Source organism: Rutidosis leptorrhynchoides, chromosome 2 (assembly GCF_046630445.1).
Source record: "Rutidosis leptorrhynchoides isolate AG116_Rl617_1_P2 chromosome 2, CSIRO_AGI_Rlap_v1, whole genome shotgun sequence".
In the NCBI taxonomy this organism is placed as follows: Eukaryota; Viridiplantae; Streptophyta; class Magnoliopsida; order Asterales; family Asteraceae; genus Rutidosis; species Rutidosis leptorrhynchoides.
This window is the reverse complement of record NC_092334.1, coordinates 122535601-122553757: the sequence shown is the minus strand read 5'-3', so window position 1 is coordinate 122553757 and position 18157 is coordinate 122535601.

Sequence of the window (18157 nt, the reverse complement as noted above, 5' to 3'; positions counted from 1 at the left end):
TTTGAAGGCAGGTTTAGTCTTTGTGATTTGTCCATAGCCTCCTTCATGATTTGTTTAATCCATTTTCCAGTTCCAAACCTTCTCTTTTTCTAAGCTTTTCCAACACACTATCCTTTATTATCAAACTTTTGACTGTTAAGGTCGTTTACAGTTTTTGCTGCTTCATCAGCATTTTCCAAACTTCGGAGAACTAGTTCGCAGTTTAGGGTGTTTTTTAGAAACTTCACATTCAAAGTATATAAGTCTAGGAGATAGACGTTATATATACACCTATAACTGTTGGCAGAGACATGCTGCAAGATTTCAAAATACTAATTGTTGATTCCCAGTAATTGGCATGACAATTCTTGTTACAAGATGCGAATGAGTAAATGATGGGGTTTCGATAAATATAATGACTTTTCGGAAAGTCAAAGATCAGTGAAGTTGTTGGTAAGTTTATTTTTAATGTGGTGAGACATAAAAGGTTCTCCGGTAACGATGACGAAAGGGCAACGTCTAAATCAAGGTTATAATAAGACTGTTTCAACTGAAAAGTCGAAGTTGACTTGCTAAAGCTGTGACAAAACTGACTAATTTGAAAAGGAATCGCAAAGTTATTTTTGCTAATAAATGCCAAAGGGTCTGACACAGATACGTGTTAAATTATGACTCTGGTTTCGAGAGCTTTTCAGATGCAAGATTGTGGTTAATATGTGGTTGGATCATCATCTCGATTGTTTATTATTTGAAGTGTCTTCAGGAATTTCGAAGGGTTTTGAACACAGATTGTAATCGTTAATATACATATGATGTTCTAACACAGTTTTGAAGTCAAAGTATAGCTTGTGAAAGATGTAAGGATCTAAGAGTGATGATTTCGATCATATCTCGAGTTGAATTCTGAGATTTCAAAATCAGAATATGCAATTAAATTTTGAATGAGTATGGTTGTTTTGATTTCTATAAAAGAATATATATTGTTTGAGAAAATAGTGAGTATAGTTGATGATTGCTGAATCAGATTCGAAGAATGTAACATATTAATTGTGAATTTATATATCTCTCGGGTATTACCTACCCGTTAAAAAAATATTTCACAATTAATATTTTGTACAAAAGAATTTTTATTACAGTCTTTTTGAAAATATATATATATATATATATATATATATATATATATATATATATATATATATATATATATATATATATATATATATATATATATATATATATATGTATTTTTTCTTCAGATGTAACATCGATTTAATGAGTTAATATTAAATTAAACTCATTTAATTTACGGTTGAAACTAGAATTGAATAATCCCTTAAAGGCTTTAGAGATTACATAAGTATTACTTCAATAATATTGAAATTATGAATCAATACTTTGTTATTTGTTGGGGCATGATGTTGGTTTTCATTAAATTCTTGTGAACTTCGCAAAGTACGAATGATGTTATCTGAAAAGTTTCGAGTACATTGATGACGAAAGTGTAAAATCAACATATATTTGAATAATACACTTGATTTATTATGAATTGGAATTTATTGAATTGAGACAGAGGTTGTAGTTAACGATAGTTAAGTTGCGGACGAAGGACGTGCATTATTGCATATTAGTAATATGAATTAATAGAGTAGTTAAGATTCACACATAATAGCTTAGTACGGAAAGATTTATTATGGTTTAAAGATTTATATATAAGATATACATATAAATCCTTTAGTGGAAATGAGTTAATTCTTCATAACTCGTTGATACAATATACTCGTTGTTGATTCATAATGATGTCCGCGGTGATTCTTGAACTGACGGAGCTTGTGAGGTTATAGGTGCTGCTAATGCTGATGCTGACAACACTGACGATGCTGGTGATGCTGGCGGTACTGTTGATGATGTTGGTAAAACAAGTCTAGTTTGTAAATCGTGCACCATTCTGGTCAGGATTTCTTTTATCATTTCGGTCCACTCATCTGATTTATGGTTAGATCTAGAATAAGCAATCTCTAAAATTTTAGAGATTACATAATCACCGTAAAATATTTCTTCGATGAAGTCATGAATTAATACTTCATCGTTTGTTGTTGTTGGTCTTCCATGTTATTTACAGGACGTATGACCTTGATACTCGTGGGATAGATTGTAGAGTTGAGGTTTACGACACGGTTATGGTTGGGGGTGGTAATGGTACTGTTGACGTTGATGTTGGTGATACTGATTATGCTGTTGGTGCTGCTGCTGGTGTTTGTAACCTTTGCACCATATTCTCCAAAGCCACTACCCGAACGCGAAGCTCGTTGACTTCTTCTATTACACCGGGATGATTGTCGGTTCGGACAAGCAGATAAATAAAATCTAGAATTTGATGTAGTATATAATCGTGACGAGATACTCTGGAAATGAGAGAGAAAATAGTGTTTCGGACAGGTTCGCCGGTAAGTGCTTCAGGTTCTTCGTCAAAAGGACAATGTGGTGGATGGAAGGGATCACCTTCTTCTTGTCTCCAATGATTTAGGAGGCTACGAACCCATCCCCAATTCATCCAGAATAGGTGATGACTGATTGGTTGATCCATTCCGGTCACACTGCTTTCGGAGCTTGAGTGGGATTCCATTTCATAATCTGAGGAACTTGAACTAATGACGAATTCCATTTCGTACAATTGAATAAAGGATTTTTAGATATGAAATGATTTTTCGGCTATCGAATGGTATTCTAATTACATAGAATATCTATATATATAGAGAAAAAGATTTCGTAGATTACGGAGGAATTTACGGAATATGTCAGACAAAGTTTAAAGTAACAGATACGATAAGATATGATTTAGCAGATACGCTAAGATATGAATTTTGTCTATACACTACTCATGCAATTAATGTAGCAAGACGTGTTTAGACTAATAATGATAAGCAAGTAATTTCCTAAGGATGATAAGCAGATGATTTCCGACTAGAAATGATAAGCAAAACTTTTGACATGTAGACACGGTCGAAGTCCAGACTCATTAATGCATCCTAACGACTTATCAGTTAGACACACTAATGCAGACCTGGTTCGCTAAGACCACCGCTCTGATACCAACTGAAAGGACCCGTTCATATACATTATAAACGATTCACAATAGTTGATTACATTGCGAGGTATTTGACCTCTATATGATACAATTTACAAACATTGCATTCGTTTTTAAAAGACAAACTTTCTTTACATCGAAAATTGACAGGCATGCATACCATTTCATAATATCTACTATCCAACTATAAATTGATTTAATAATAATCTTTGATGAACTCAATGACTCGAATGCAACGTTCTTCGAAATATGCTATGAAAGACTCCAAGTAATATCTTTAAAATGAGCAAATGCACAGCGGAAGATTTCTTTAACACCTGAGAATAAACATGTTTTAAAGTGTCAACCAAAAGGTTTGTGAGTTCATTAGTTTATCATAATCATTTATTTTCATCATTTTAATAGACCACAAGAATTTCATTTCCAGTTCTCATAAATATACGTCCCATGCATAGAGACAAAAATAATCATTCATATGGTGAACACCTGGTAACCGACATTAACAAGATGCATATATATAAGAATATCCCCATCATTCCGGGACACCCTTCGGACATGATATAAATTTCGAAGTACTAAAGCATCCGGTACTTTGGATGGGGTTTGTTAGGCCCAATAGATCTATCTTTAGGATTCGCGTCAATTAGGGTGTCTGTTCCCTAATTCTTAGATTACCAGACTTTAATAAAAAGGGGCATATTCGATTTCGATAATTCAACCATAGAATGTAGTTTCAATTACTTGTGTCTATTTCGTCAAACATTTATAAAAGCGCATGTATTCTCAGTCCCCAAAAATATAAAGGGGAAAAAGGCAAATGAAACTCACCAAACTGTATTTCGTAGTAAAAATACATATAGCGCCATTGAACAAGTGCAAGGTTGGCCTCGGATTCACGAACCTAAATTAATTATATATATTTATGTGTTGATCAATATTTGTCTAACAAATTAGGTCAAGTCATAGTGTACCACAATCCTAATGCTCGAGACTAATATGCAAAAGTTAACAAAAGTAAATTTGACTCAAAATAATTTCCAAAAATCTATACATGATTAATATATAGTTTAAATATCGTTGTTTTATATTTTTAAATATTTTTAAAAGATTTATTAGAGTAAATAATATAATCTATTTATTAATAAATAAAATTTTATATTAAATTTATATAATAAAATATACTTTTATATATATTTAAGTAATAAAATTTATAGGGTTCATTTAATATCATAAAGATAATATGATAGGTATTATTAAAGTAAGTTATTACACGTAGTAAAATATGTTTGTATCACATATTTATTTGATAAAATAATATATATAATGATAGTAAGTAAAAGTTGTATTATTTTGTAATAATAATTATTATTATAAAAATATCAATATTTATAATTACTAAGATGACATTATGATAAAACGATAATTCTAATTATGATAACTTTAATATTTACAATAATTTTTAATATTATCTTTAAAATAATAATTCTATTTAAAATAATAATAATACTGATATTTTATAGTAACAATGACATTTCTATTATAATAATAATTTTTGTTAAAATGATAGTTTTAATACTAACGATACTTTTAATAATAATAGTAATGATAAAAATAATAAGAACGATAATTTTATCTAAATAATTATCTTATAATATTTTAATTTCATCATGAAACTCTTACCCATTATTTCCTAATCGTTTCGTTTAATAGCTTGTAATCGTCTTTTATATCGTGTTCATAATAATGATAATAATAGTAATCAAAATAATTAGGTGTTACAAATATTTGTTTTAATTACACTAATATTAATAATGATAGTTACTATAACATTATTAACGATAATACTAATAATTATCTTAATGATAATATAGTAATAATAATAATAACAATAACAATGACTATTTTTAAATAATGATATATATATTAATAATGATAATAATAATAATAATACCAATAATAATAATCATAATAATACTAATTATAACTTTAACGATAATAACGATAGTAATAAAAATAATAACAATTTTTAATGATAAATCCCTTTTATTGATAAAGATAATAATAATGATAATAATAAGATAAAACTAGAACGACGATAAAAACGACGATAATAATAATAATCATTTTTAATAAAAAATATCGAAAATTCAATTGATTATAACTTCTAATCCGTTTATCGAAACCATTCGATATCTAAAGGAAAAGTTCTTAATTTTTCGCTAGCTTTCCAAGGACATGCATATCTTATACCTTATCTCAACCGCAAGTGTAACTAATTCAAGATTCAACCTAACCTGTCTAAGGGCAATATCAAAAGTACAAGCATGCATAAACCTAAATACTCGAGCACTAGTCAGGGATACACTATTAGTATGTAAAAGTTAAATTATGAGTACTCACGTATCAATATTGAGATTCAATATTGCAGGAAAGGTACGTAGACGCAACGGAAATGATAAACACTATATTGACCTCACGAGCATACCCGTGAACCATACTCAATCACCTCCATAGCTATAACCCATAATTTCCTTAATCCTATCCTACTCGAAAAACAATTTCGAAATCACTCGGACAGCACTCCGTCGTAATATTTTATGTATACTAATAATATCTTGAAATAATACGGAGTAAATATATATATGTAAATCGATTGAGAGAGCTTAGAGAAAAATATTTTCAAGTTTCTATGAAATAATGAAACCTATTGAATTCTATTTATAATAGATTTTTGAATTATTAAAGTGAATTATTAAAGTATGAATTATTAAAGCGAATTATTAAAGTATGAATTATTAAAGTGAATTATTAAAGTATGAATTATTAAAGTGAATTATTAAAGTATGAATTATTAAAGTGAATTATTAAAGTATGAATTATTAAAGTTAAAGTAAAGTAAAAATAAAGTAAAGGTAAAGTTTAAGTATAGTAAAAGTATAAAACTATGTACGTATAATACGCGTATAAATATATATAATATTAATTTAAATCATTATATATATTTAATAAAATAAAATATAAATATCGTTATCTTTATCATACTAGTTAAGTAATGAGTTGTCAAAAGTGGTTCTAGATATTTATAAAAGTTATATACGTTTTAATAATAAAGTTCTTTTTAAACTGAAAACGTTTTTGTACGTTTGAAACTACATAGATCAATCGAGTCTTTATGAGATTCAATCTTCCACTATCCTTTGTCTAGTTCTCAATGATTGACAATTTGTTCTTATTTATAAATCACTTTACCATTTTCCGAATATTGTTAAAATAGAAAGATTTCTCAAATCAACGTGGGCCTTTCAACAGAGACTTGTAATCATAATTCAATATATCTGATAATTCAATCATTTGATCTTATCTTCTAATTCCATTGATAAACATTTTGAAACAGATACAATCATATAAAGTATTTTATCTAATATTTTGTTTACGTTTCAAGTTATAACATATATACACATATACATATATAATCATATTCGTTTAATGGTTCGTGAATCGTTGAAACTTGGTCGAGGTTGAATGAATGTATGAACATAGTTTAAAATTCTTGAAATTTAACTTAACAAATATTGCTTATCGTGTCGGAAACATATAAAGATTAAAGTTTAAATTTGGTTGGAAATTTCCGGGTTATCACAGTACCTACCCGTTAAAGAAATTTCGTCCCGAAATTTGAGTGGAAAGGTCGTGAATGATAATAAGTATGTTTTCATGATGCATACGGGCTGAAAATTAGAGTTTTATTATCAGCGAATAATTTGGATAAACAATCCATTTATATGAAGAGTACGAATGAAGCTAATATAGAAGAGTGAAATGAGTAAGTGTAGATTCATCTTATCATTTGACGTAGATATGATTGATTCCCAGATTTCAAGGGATTTGAAGAAAATCTTCTTAATAAGATTTGACTCTCCGGTAATCAAGGAAATTAGGATCCGCTTTAAATGTGATCGTCCATTTTAATTGTTCTGTCGGAGATTTTCTTATAAATTCACCTCCTTCGTTTCCTTACAACTCACACCTTCTGTTGATGCATTTTATGCAAGTCCCTAGATATCTACCCACGTCCATTGCAGGTACAACAGTTTACAGGCCACCATGATTGCTCGTTATTATACTATCCGTGTTTGTATGTGGTTACAGGAACTGCAGGAACGAGATTTAGATGTTTGACTATGTTAGACTTAGTCAGACGTACGAGTGAAGCCTCACTAGTACGGCTGACAGGCTCATACGCATGGTTGATGCTGAGCTAAGTCACAATTACAACCTAAATGAGAAGACACGAGTGAGTGATCACCCGTACGGCTGATGAAGCCAACTCGTACATGTGATGAATGAATCGTATGGGTGAGTTAAGTCTTTTATTTATTTAATATTTTACATTAGGTTTTAACTGTGACTAAAGTTTTTAAAATCGACAAACCGGTCATTAAACGGTAAAACCCCCCCTTTATAATAATAATATTACTTATTTATATTTGTGTATTTTTATAAAATAAAACTAATATAGCGTTAAGCTTTGTCTAAAAGATTCCCTGTGGAACGAACCGAACTTACTAAAAACTACACTACTGTACGATTAGGTACACTGCCTATAAGTGTTGTAGCAAGGTTTAAGTATATTCATTCTATAAATAAATAAATATCTTGTGTAAAATTGTATCGTATTTAATAGTATTTTCCTGCTAAAATTTATAAGCTATTTTATATACACCTCGCATAACATCACCGATGGACAAAGCGAACGTACAATTCAAACCTTAGAGGACATGTTTCGAGCTTGCGTGGTTGATTTTGGAAAAGCTTGGGACAAGCACTTACCTCTCGCCGAGTTCTCTTACAACAATAGTTATCACGCGAGTATTAAAGCCGCACCTTTTGAAGCGCTATATGGCCGAAAATGTCGTTCGCCTCTTTGTTGGGCCGAGGTAGGCAACGTGCAAATCACCGGACCCGAACTCATTTACGAAACCACCGAGAAGATCGTTCAAATCCGAGATAGACTTCGGACGGCCCGGAGTCGTCAAAAGTGCTATACCGATAAAAGACGCAACGACCTTGAATTTCAAGTCGGTGACCGAGTAATGTTAAAAGTTGCACCTTAGAAGGGTGTAATCCATTTTGGGAAACGCGGGAAGCTAAATCCGCGGTATATTGGTCCTTTCGAAATCTTGGAGCGTATTGGAACCGTTGCTTATCGTTTAGATCTTCCACCTCAATTGAACTCTGTTCATCCTACCTTCCACGTATCTAACTTGAAAAAGTGTCTTGCCGAACCTGATATCGTTATCCCTCTCGAGGAACTTACTATTGACGACAAGCTTCATTTTGTGGAAGAACCGGTAGAAATTGTGGACACCTCCGTCAAGACATTGAAACAAAGCCGAATTCCGATTGTTAAAGTCCGTTGAAATGCCAAAAGGGGACCCGATTTTACTTGGGAAAGGAAGGACCAAATGCAAAGGAAATACCCTCACTTGTTTCCGGTTCCGGAAACGCAAGATCCCGAGGAAGAAACAACGACTACTACGCCTACTTAAATTTCAGGACTAAATTTCTTTTAAGGAGTAGGTAATGTAACATCCCGCCTTTTTCCGTTATACTATTTTAAACTCCGTTATATGTTTATAACATCTCCCGTTAATACGCATTTTAAATTACCTTGTTTAGGAAATTTTACGCACTCGAAACCAAACTTGAGGGACTAGTTTTGCCAAGTGATCAAAGAGGTGGCTAGCCTTTGACTAGTCAACCCCCACCCCATCTTTTCTTTTTCATTTCCCTTTTCTTCTTCTACTTCCATATTTTCTTTCAATTCTCCAATTTGAAGAATCATCATCTAAATCAAATCGAGCAAGCATCAATCAAAACAAATTACATATTTGGAATCCTTGCAACTTCCTCTTCGATTCCATACCGATTTCATTACATTTGGGTAACTTTCTAAAATCACTAGATTTTGTGTTCTTGATGTTTTTAAGTTATAAAGTTGTTAATTAGTGTCTATGACTCAAGTCTAACATGACTATATGATTTATATGTTCGATTTCGTTATTTGAAGTAACTAGTTTGAATATGAACTTTGGTGTGTTTGATTTGGTGATTTGGTTGTTTGAATGTTGTTAAATGTTATAAATGCATGTATTAAATGTGTTCCTAGTATCACTAGCTTCAATTTGATGAGTAGGTTGTTTTAGAAAACTTCATAAACATGATTAGTGATTTTGATGTTGTTGGTTAGGGTTTGATAGAATTTAATGTGAACATTTAATGCTTTGAATGATATGAAATGTTATTTGTAAGTGTTAGGTTGTATTGTATGCTTGATCACCTTCGAAACGGCATATCATTCATGTAAATTGGTTGCCGAATCATCAAATTTCATTTATGAACTTGAATGCATTTAATGAGGAGCTTTGAATGTGATTTTGGTTGTTGTAAAAGTAAATGTGATTGTTGAAATGTATTTAGTTGTTTTCCTTGTCAAAATACCTTTCCGATGATATAAGATACATGTTTTGGTTGTTTGCGGGTCATAAATGGTGATTGTTTGAAGTTAGGTTCGTGCATAAAACTTAAAAACTGCCAGATTTCTCTGCACAGTTAATGGCGCGGCGCGCCATATACCCGCGCGGCGCGCCAAAGTGGTATGTCCAACTTTGTCAATTTTCGAATAATGTTTGCTATGCTATGCACCTCCGATTCACATGTAACTTGTTCTAACATGCTCATATATGATTAAAAACCTCAGAAAAATAGTTCGGGACCCGACCCGAACGTGTTGACTTTTTCGTTGACTTTGATCGACCAAAGTTTGACTTTTAGTCAAACTTAACCAAATGATTATGCAACATTCCTAACTTGTTTCTATACTTGTATCTTGCATGAAACTTGACAAATTGATTCGCATGCTACATAATCGAGTCGTAACGAGCCATAGGACTAATTGAACATCTTTGACCAATCGTGACTATCGTTATTGATACAACCTATTTGTTTAGGTCAAGACTAGCATTGTTCTTTGCACACGTTACTTGTCGAAGTACTTATTTACTCTTGCGCTCAAGGTGAGATCATAGTCCCACTTTTACTCTTTTGAACTTATATTTGGGATGAGAAAACATAAACGTTTCTTCTTAACTAAGTGAACACAAGTACAGGAAAACAAACATTCTACATACGAGTTTAGAACGAAATCCTCAATTCGATTATCATTAGTTACACTTGCAGGGTGTAAGTGTAGGCGTGAACTTATGTTGTATGGCCATATGGGTTTGACAAACCCTCATCTCGGACGGTTCGTTACCGTCTACGGATGAAATATATTTTCGAGAAACAGTGTTGTTCTAGCACTATTAATGGGGTTCAACGGACGGAATGTTAAGCCTTGATAATTGGGTGCTCGTGAATATTAACTTTTAGAATGTATTACTATTTATCATTGATGTAAATCTTGTGGTTCGACTTACTTTTACTCACTTACTTACTTAAACCTATGATTTCACCAGCGTTTTCGTTGACAGATTTCTATGTTTTTCTCAGGTCCTTGAACATTAGGTGATACATGCTTCCGCACTTTCTTTTTGATACTTGCTTTGGATGTCGAGTATACTTGCATATCGTGGAGCGTCTTTTGACTACTTTAAACTGTGTCGCACGTGTTTCATTTGTACTTTAAACATCGTTATGTACTAGATATGGAAACTACTTTTGTAAACTTTGAAACACTCACACTTATGAAATGAATGCGACATATTTTCGGTCAAACTTTGTCTTAAAGACTTATGACCATGTAATGGGGCCTACGTAGACGGCGCCGTCAAACATGATTTGGTCGGGTCGCTACAAGCAGTGTTGCTAATAAACAATGAAGTGTCAGAGATCGACCGAACAAAACCACAGCCCTGGAGAAATTTTGAAAGTTCTGTGTACCACGCCCGGGGTGCTTGTTTGAGACCATAGATGGATTTCTTGAGCTTGCACACATGATGAGAGTAGGTACCATCCTCAAATCCTGGCGGTTGTGCCATAAAAACCTGTTCCTGCAAGTACCATTCAAAAAAGCATTGTTAATGTCCAACTGGCGTAGCGACCAGTTATTAGTGACAGCTAATCCAAGTAGCGTGCGGATAGCAGCTGGCTTAACAACCGGACTAAATGTTTCAGTATAATCAATGCCAGCCCGCTGTTGAAAACCTTTAGCAACCAAACGTGCTCGATAACGATCAATGGTGCCATCAGGATGATACTTAATGCGAAAAATCCACTTGCATTTAACAAGATTATGCGATGAATCAGCGGGTGTAAGTTCCCATGTACCAAGTTGATGAAGAGCAGTTAGTTCTTTGAGCATGGCGTCTTTCCATAACGGATCAGCTAGAGCCTGAGCAACAGTAGCAGGTTCAATAGGTTTGGAGCTGTTTGTTGTGAAGTTAGCATACTTCGGATTCGGTTTGTAAATGTTGTTGCGAGATCGAGTGGTAACCCTGGAGGTGGAGGGAGCAACAGCAGGTGTAGATTGCGATTGAGGAGCTGGAGTAGGTGGTTCGGTCGTGGGTTCAGGTGGCGGAATGGTAGTGGATTGTGGATCAGGTATAGTAGGTGGTTCGGTCGTGGGTTCAGGTGGCGGAGTAGGAGATTCAGGAGCAGTTGGAAGTGGGGATGTAGTAGCGGGGGCAACAATAGGTATAGTAATATTGCACCAGGTGTCCATCGATGGGTGAGATGGAGTGTCCTTTGTGATCGAGGAATAAGGAAACTCATTCTCAACAAACTTGACATGTCGAGAAGTAAAGATCTTGTGTGTTAAAGGATCAAGACAATAGTAGGCGCTTTGCGTTGCGGAGTATCCAACAAACACGCAGGGTTGTGACCGAGCATCAAGTTTGTGAGAGGTATAAGGCCGTAACCATGGATAGCATAGGCAACCGAAGCTCCGAAGCTTGAGATAATTGGGTGGTTGCCCAAATAAAGCTCTGATACCATATAGAATTATGATAACAATCGTGATTTTATTGATAGATAAAGATACAATATATAGGAGAAATACATAACAACTTTCCTTAATTACATGGAGATATAAAAGGTAAAGATACAATAATAAACAACAATATATTCATCGATATCTTTATGTATCGATATCCTTAATACGGTATTTCAAGTTGAGCGTGTCAAATAGAATATTTGGGTGGATAATAAGTCTAGCTCATCACTCCTTGCACTAATGTGGTATCTAAAGAATAAAACACCGTTTATGCTTTTACTTTTATATTTTTATTATTGTCTAAGTTATGATTGTTTTTCTTTTGTGAAATACGTCACTACACCCATATATAAAAACATTGGTTTCATACTCATTGTGAAACTGAATTAAGTGAAAGAGTTCAACCAGCATATTCAACGAAACACATTTTCTTCAAATAAAAAAAATAGTCTACGTTAATAATAATAATAATAATAATAATAATAATAATAATAATAATAATAATAATAATAATAATAATAATATTAATAATAATAATACTATTAATAATAATAATATTAATAATAATAATAATAATAATAATTTATAATAATTTATAATTAATAATAATAATTATTAATAATTATTAATAATTAATAATAATAATAATAATAATAATAATAATAATAATAATAATAATAATAATAATAATAATAATAATAATAATAATAATAATAATAATAATAATAATAATAATAATAAAGGATAAAGTTGATGTCATAAATCTAAATGTGTTAGATAGTTTTTTTTATATGTAAAACTGTAAAAGATAGTAGTTTTGTTGCAAATTATTATGTCATCATGACAATTTAAATAAACTATTTAATTTTATATTTTTCATGTAAATTTATTTTCTTAAATTATAATATTAATGTTTTGAAAAGTGGAGATGTTATTCATATTAATAAAGTAACGTTTGGGGTTGGCACTCACAGGTCATAAGCGAGAATCCAATATATCAAATTATCATTGACAAGTTCAATTGGATTCATGCTTGTACCCTCGGATATCTGATATCTGCGGATCACCGGTTTACCCATGAATCTTATATAAATCAATAATTTTACGTAATGAGACAAGTTTTTATCATAAAAATTTCAAATGTATATTACTACTTTTTAAACAAAATATTATAATAAATTTCTGGCACTATAAATATCAATCAAGATTTTGAGTTAGATTTTCAAACTTGTAACTTACAAATAAATAACTAAATTACTATTCTCTCCGTGTGAATTTAATAGTCTCCATAATATAAGTTTTAATCATAGAAAATTCAAATGCATATTACTATTTTTTCTTAAACAAAATATTATGAAAATTTTCTCGCACTATAAATATCAATCAAGATTTTGAGTTAGATTTCAAACGTGTAACTTACGAACAAATAACTAAATTACTACTCTCTCAGTTAAATTTAATAGTCCCCAGATAAAAACACATAGTTTTAAAAAAAATATCATCAACACATTGTACATTTTATTTATTTTCCTCTTTTTTTTAACGAAAAGCTTTGCATCAGTGTATCATTTATTTCAACAACAATCATCATTTGCACACACACGCGTTCGGGAGGAACCCGAATCGCTTTACAGAACCCGATCCTTTAACCATTCTGAGGGGCAGGCGGACCGGGTTTGAATCCTGAATGGATCCGGGAGAAAACCCCCGAGGTCAATCTGAATATCTATATTTCAGACAGATTAATTTAATAAGATATGCAGAGCGAGGCTCGAACCTATGACCTAACCCCCAGCCCCAACACACAAGGTGAAAGGGATGCCGTTGAAGCAATCCTTCATTGGCATTTACTTTCCTCTTTTACACATAACTTTTTACATACCTTTTTGTTTTACATGCATAAAACAAAAGTACAAAAGAACTTTGCCTTATTATTCTTATATCTCTCTATATATTAAAGTAAACACACAATTGAGTGACAAATCCCTTTAAATATAAATCCTAGCCATCCAATTTGTTGATCTCCATCAATCTTGACCATACAATAAGGATAATACACTTAATCACGTGATTAGACCTTTCCTTAGCATCTAATCAGACTAAAATGCCCTCATCAAAATTAAACAAACGGGGTTGGGCATCTGTTTTAGGGTTCAAGCAAAGAAACCTCATTTGCATTTACACGCTCCATTCTTCATCATTCTTCCTTCTTACGCTACACTCCTGCATTCAATTAGGGTTGCGATTCAAAAATCATTTTCCATTCTCTCAATGAAACCCAAGCCCTCAATCGGAATACATATAGATTCAACCGAATCGCGTATGAGTTTCATACGAATCAAGGTCCAAGTGTTCGCTTCAATCTCAGTGTTTAATTCACGAATCGGAGATTATAAAATCAACGGTACGATCATATTGTTGATAATTTATTATAATTTTTTTTTATTTATAATTCATATGAAACATGAAGATGTTTTAGAAGTTTATGGCTAAGCGTTCTAAAAATTAAGAGGTTTCATTATTTGCGGTTTATTTGTTTACAGGCGACAGTTACGATTCAGGAGGTTACAAATGCAATTTTCTGAAATCAAAATTCTAATTCAAAATTCTAATCAAAATTCTTTGTGATGTCGCTGTTAAATTCACTGCCGCCATTGATATCTATGTTGTTCCAATCGGTCTATGGTATGGGTTCTTTAACTGACAATTAATTTGATGCTTCTTCTTAATTAATTAGTCTTCCTACCTGAATTTACGATTTCGAAACATATTCACGCAATTAGTCACCGCCCGCCATTGGTATCTCTGTTGTTTTGTTCTTCACATTACAATTAGTCATTGTCACATTGTTTAAATCAACTTTTTATATGTTTATTTTAGGTTTCTGTTTCAACTTAGTATCTGCAGCTTTGTTTTATTTTTTTGTTAAGGTAATGGCTGTTCACTTTCTTGCTGTATTATGACTTTAGGATTTATGTTGTAATATACTTGATCATTTTGTTGTGATACTGCTACTGTGTGTTGTTAACACCTAACAAAAAACAAAAAAAATTGGAATTGGTAAGAAACATATACAACCGGTTTGATGTGTTGAGTAAAAAAAAATAGGATTAGCTATTGTAAAAAAATAGTTGGAATAATCAGCTAAGAGTTGTTATCAATAGAAGTAGCTATTGTAAAAAAATACTCCGTATAATTTAAAAACTGACTGCTTTTTTAGGTAAACGGGTCAAAGTTGTTATCATTTATCATTTGTAATTGTCCTAAATTTAATAATGCACTACATTTTTTTATCGACTCTATGTTCAACAACATTAGTTTAAGGTTCCTTGGCTACTTTAAAGGATCTGTCCTGTAAGTAATGGCCTGATTCCGCATACCCATCGTTGTTCGTTTCACCGCTGATATGTCCTGGGCAGAAGCCGGTCCTGAGGTAACAACCCTAACAATCGGAGTTAACATTGTTTTATGATTGCTCAGGAAAGTATAATTGCTGGTAAATGGTTGGATTTGGCTTCTCTTATGAATGCTTCTAGTGATTTAGTATTCTCTAAAGCTTCTAATAAAGGTAATTGGTTACATATATAGCTGTATATATGCGCATGTTTTAATGTATGTATGTGTATATGGTTCCAAACTGGAATTGTGTAGAAATCGATGAAATTAGGGTTCTTTATCGTGTTTATCGTATTTAATTCGATTTGAAGTTTACATGTATCAACAGTAACAATTACGTCTAATGTTGATAAGGGTTCTTCATCGTTTATATCGTATTTGATTCGATTTGAAGTTTTCATACATCAACAAGACACCACAAAGAGAGAGGCAAAAAAATTAAAATTAGGGTTTATCAGATATATATTATATATAAAGCGATTCGACCGCAATTAGGGATTGCAAAATCAAAGGGTTAGTTATATTATTTATTTGTTAATATATGGGTTTGTACGATGTAGTGTTCGAATGTGGTTTTTTCTGTTTAAAGCTCTTAAGTTACATAATTAGGTGTTATGTATATTTTTAGTTTAGTATTTGGCAGGAATTTTTCGTAGTTAGTATTTGGTTGTTACGATTTTGAAGAGTTATACAATTAAGAGGTATACGATTTCGATGTTTAGGGTACGTAATTTAGCCGTTGATATTTAGTTAGTGTAATTTGTGATTGGCGGTATGTGTTACCTGTTTCGGCCCCAGAGCCTTCTACTAAGAGTGTTGTTGTTATTGATTAGGCTTTTTTTCTCGATTTATGTGATGATTCTGAAATTAAGTGTTAGGGTTATGGTATATTTGTTGATTGGTGGAAGTACGTGTCAGGTCTTGCTGATATGATGTTGTTTTGTTAGAAACGATTAATTTAGTGAAGGATGTGCTCGGGAATTGTGGAAATAAGGCAGCTGATGCGATGAAAAACGAGCAGGATTATGCTGGTAAAGTCACAACATCAGACACCTGAAAACGTACAGTAACCTTGCAAATCTAAGGTGAGTTCTAAAAAATTTAAATGTTTCTTAGGCTTTTATAACAATGATCAGGGACTAACCAGCAACAACCACAATATATCAACTCCGTGCAATGGTACATTGTTCCACTGACTATGGAATGAGCAGGCAATGAATTTTGACATCGAAGGATACTAATCATTGCTCAAACCGGTTGTTCCAGCCATTATCTCCAGTTGGGTTATGAACTACAAAGGTATCATTTTTCAGCCATATATATTCACTCTAATTCATACACTGCTTACTCACCCATGCCTTACATCAATCATAACCAGTGGTTATGGTTAATTATGTATTTTCTACTGGTACTACTTGCACGGCCATGGATCAACATTAAGTTAAATTTTTCTGCATTATTGTTTTATGAAGTTATTATGTTACAATCCATTTTAGTTAATTTTTGGGTTTTTTCCTATTTTCGATCATGAAGATGGTTTTTCTGAGGTTAATGTTTCTGCATACTTAAGAATATAGAAGGTGATCATAAATTTTGGTATTTGAGGATCAAGAGTTGTATTCTGATATTTCCAATGATTGCTGACAGCATGCTTTGAATTTGGTGTATCATGCTAAAAGTGTCCAATGTTGTTGTGGTAATGAAATGCCAGATTGGATGAATGCGCCCAGTCCAACTTCTCTTTGTTAATTTTGGTCAGATTATAGAATATGTTGTGTGCAGTTGTATCTTAAAAACACTTATATAATCTTCAAGTGTGTATTGATTTTATTGGGTCAATTGGGTATGGGTCAGCAACAATGTGTGAATTGCTAGATGAAGGCTATATGGGTTGGTGGAGATTTCACATGGTGGATGAGTAAGATATCTGATCCGAGTTAGGATAGAATTTGTTGGATCAATTTTGATTACTATATATGGGAGTTAATCAAAAGAATTGTTTTTTTTACTTTACCATACCATACAACTGAAAGTCAAGATGGAGCATTTGAATTGACTGAAGGTAGCTTGAGCATTTTTTCTGGTATATACATATAAATGACTTTTATGGATGTTGTATTTTTGTTTAATTGATTCATGATTTGATTTTAATTATGACTCATATGTGCGTATTGTGTCTGTGTGGTTTTTTTGAATTATGCTGTCTTGAACTAGCATGTTCATATAAAGCATTCATATTGTAATTAGTTTTTTCAAGTTACATTTTATATAGGTTATAAGCTTGAGGAGTAATCTAAACTCATTTATATGATTTGTTTTCACCTTTTCCACATGAAGGATTCAAACTGAGGCTTCACGAACTTTCAACAACTTATCCCGGGTTAGAATTCTTACAGAGCATGCCCGAGTTTCAAGAGAGATACAATAAAATCCATTTACCTATTTATGCGTTACTTTATTATTTATAGTATTTTAGGAGTTCGTTAATCATTTTTTTACATTTCTATTGTGATGGTCAGCTGACAGAATATTATACTACGTGAATACAATGAGTAACGGCTGTCTTACTCTATAAGAGCTCAATTGTGGGAATTAAGCTTCTTCAATGCTTCATTTTGATGAAAAGGAGGATATAAACAAAGTTCTAAAATAGTTTCATATAATTATAATTATTCTTTCTATAAAATAAATTAAAATGGTTGTAC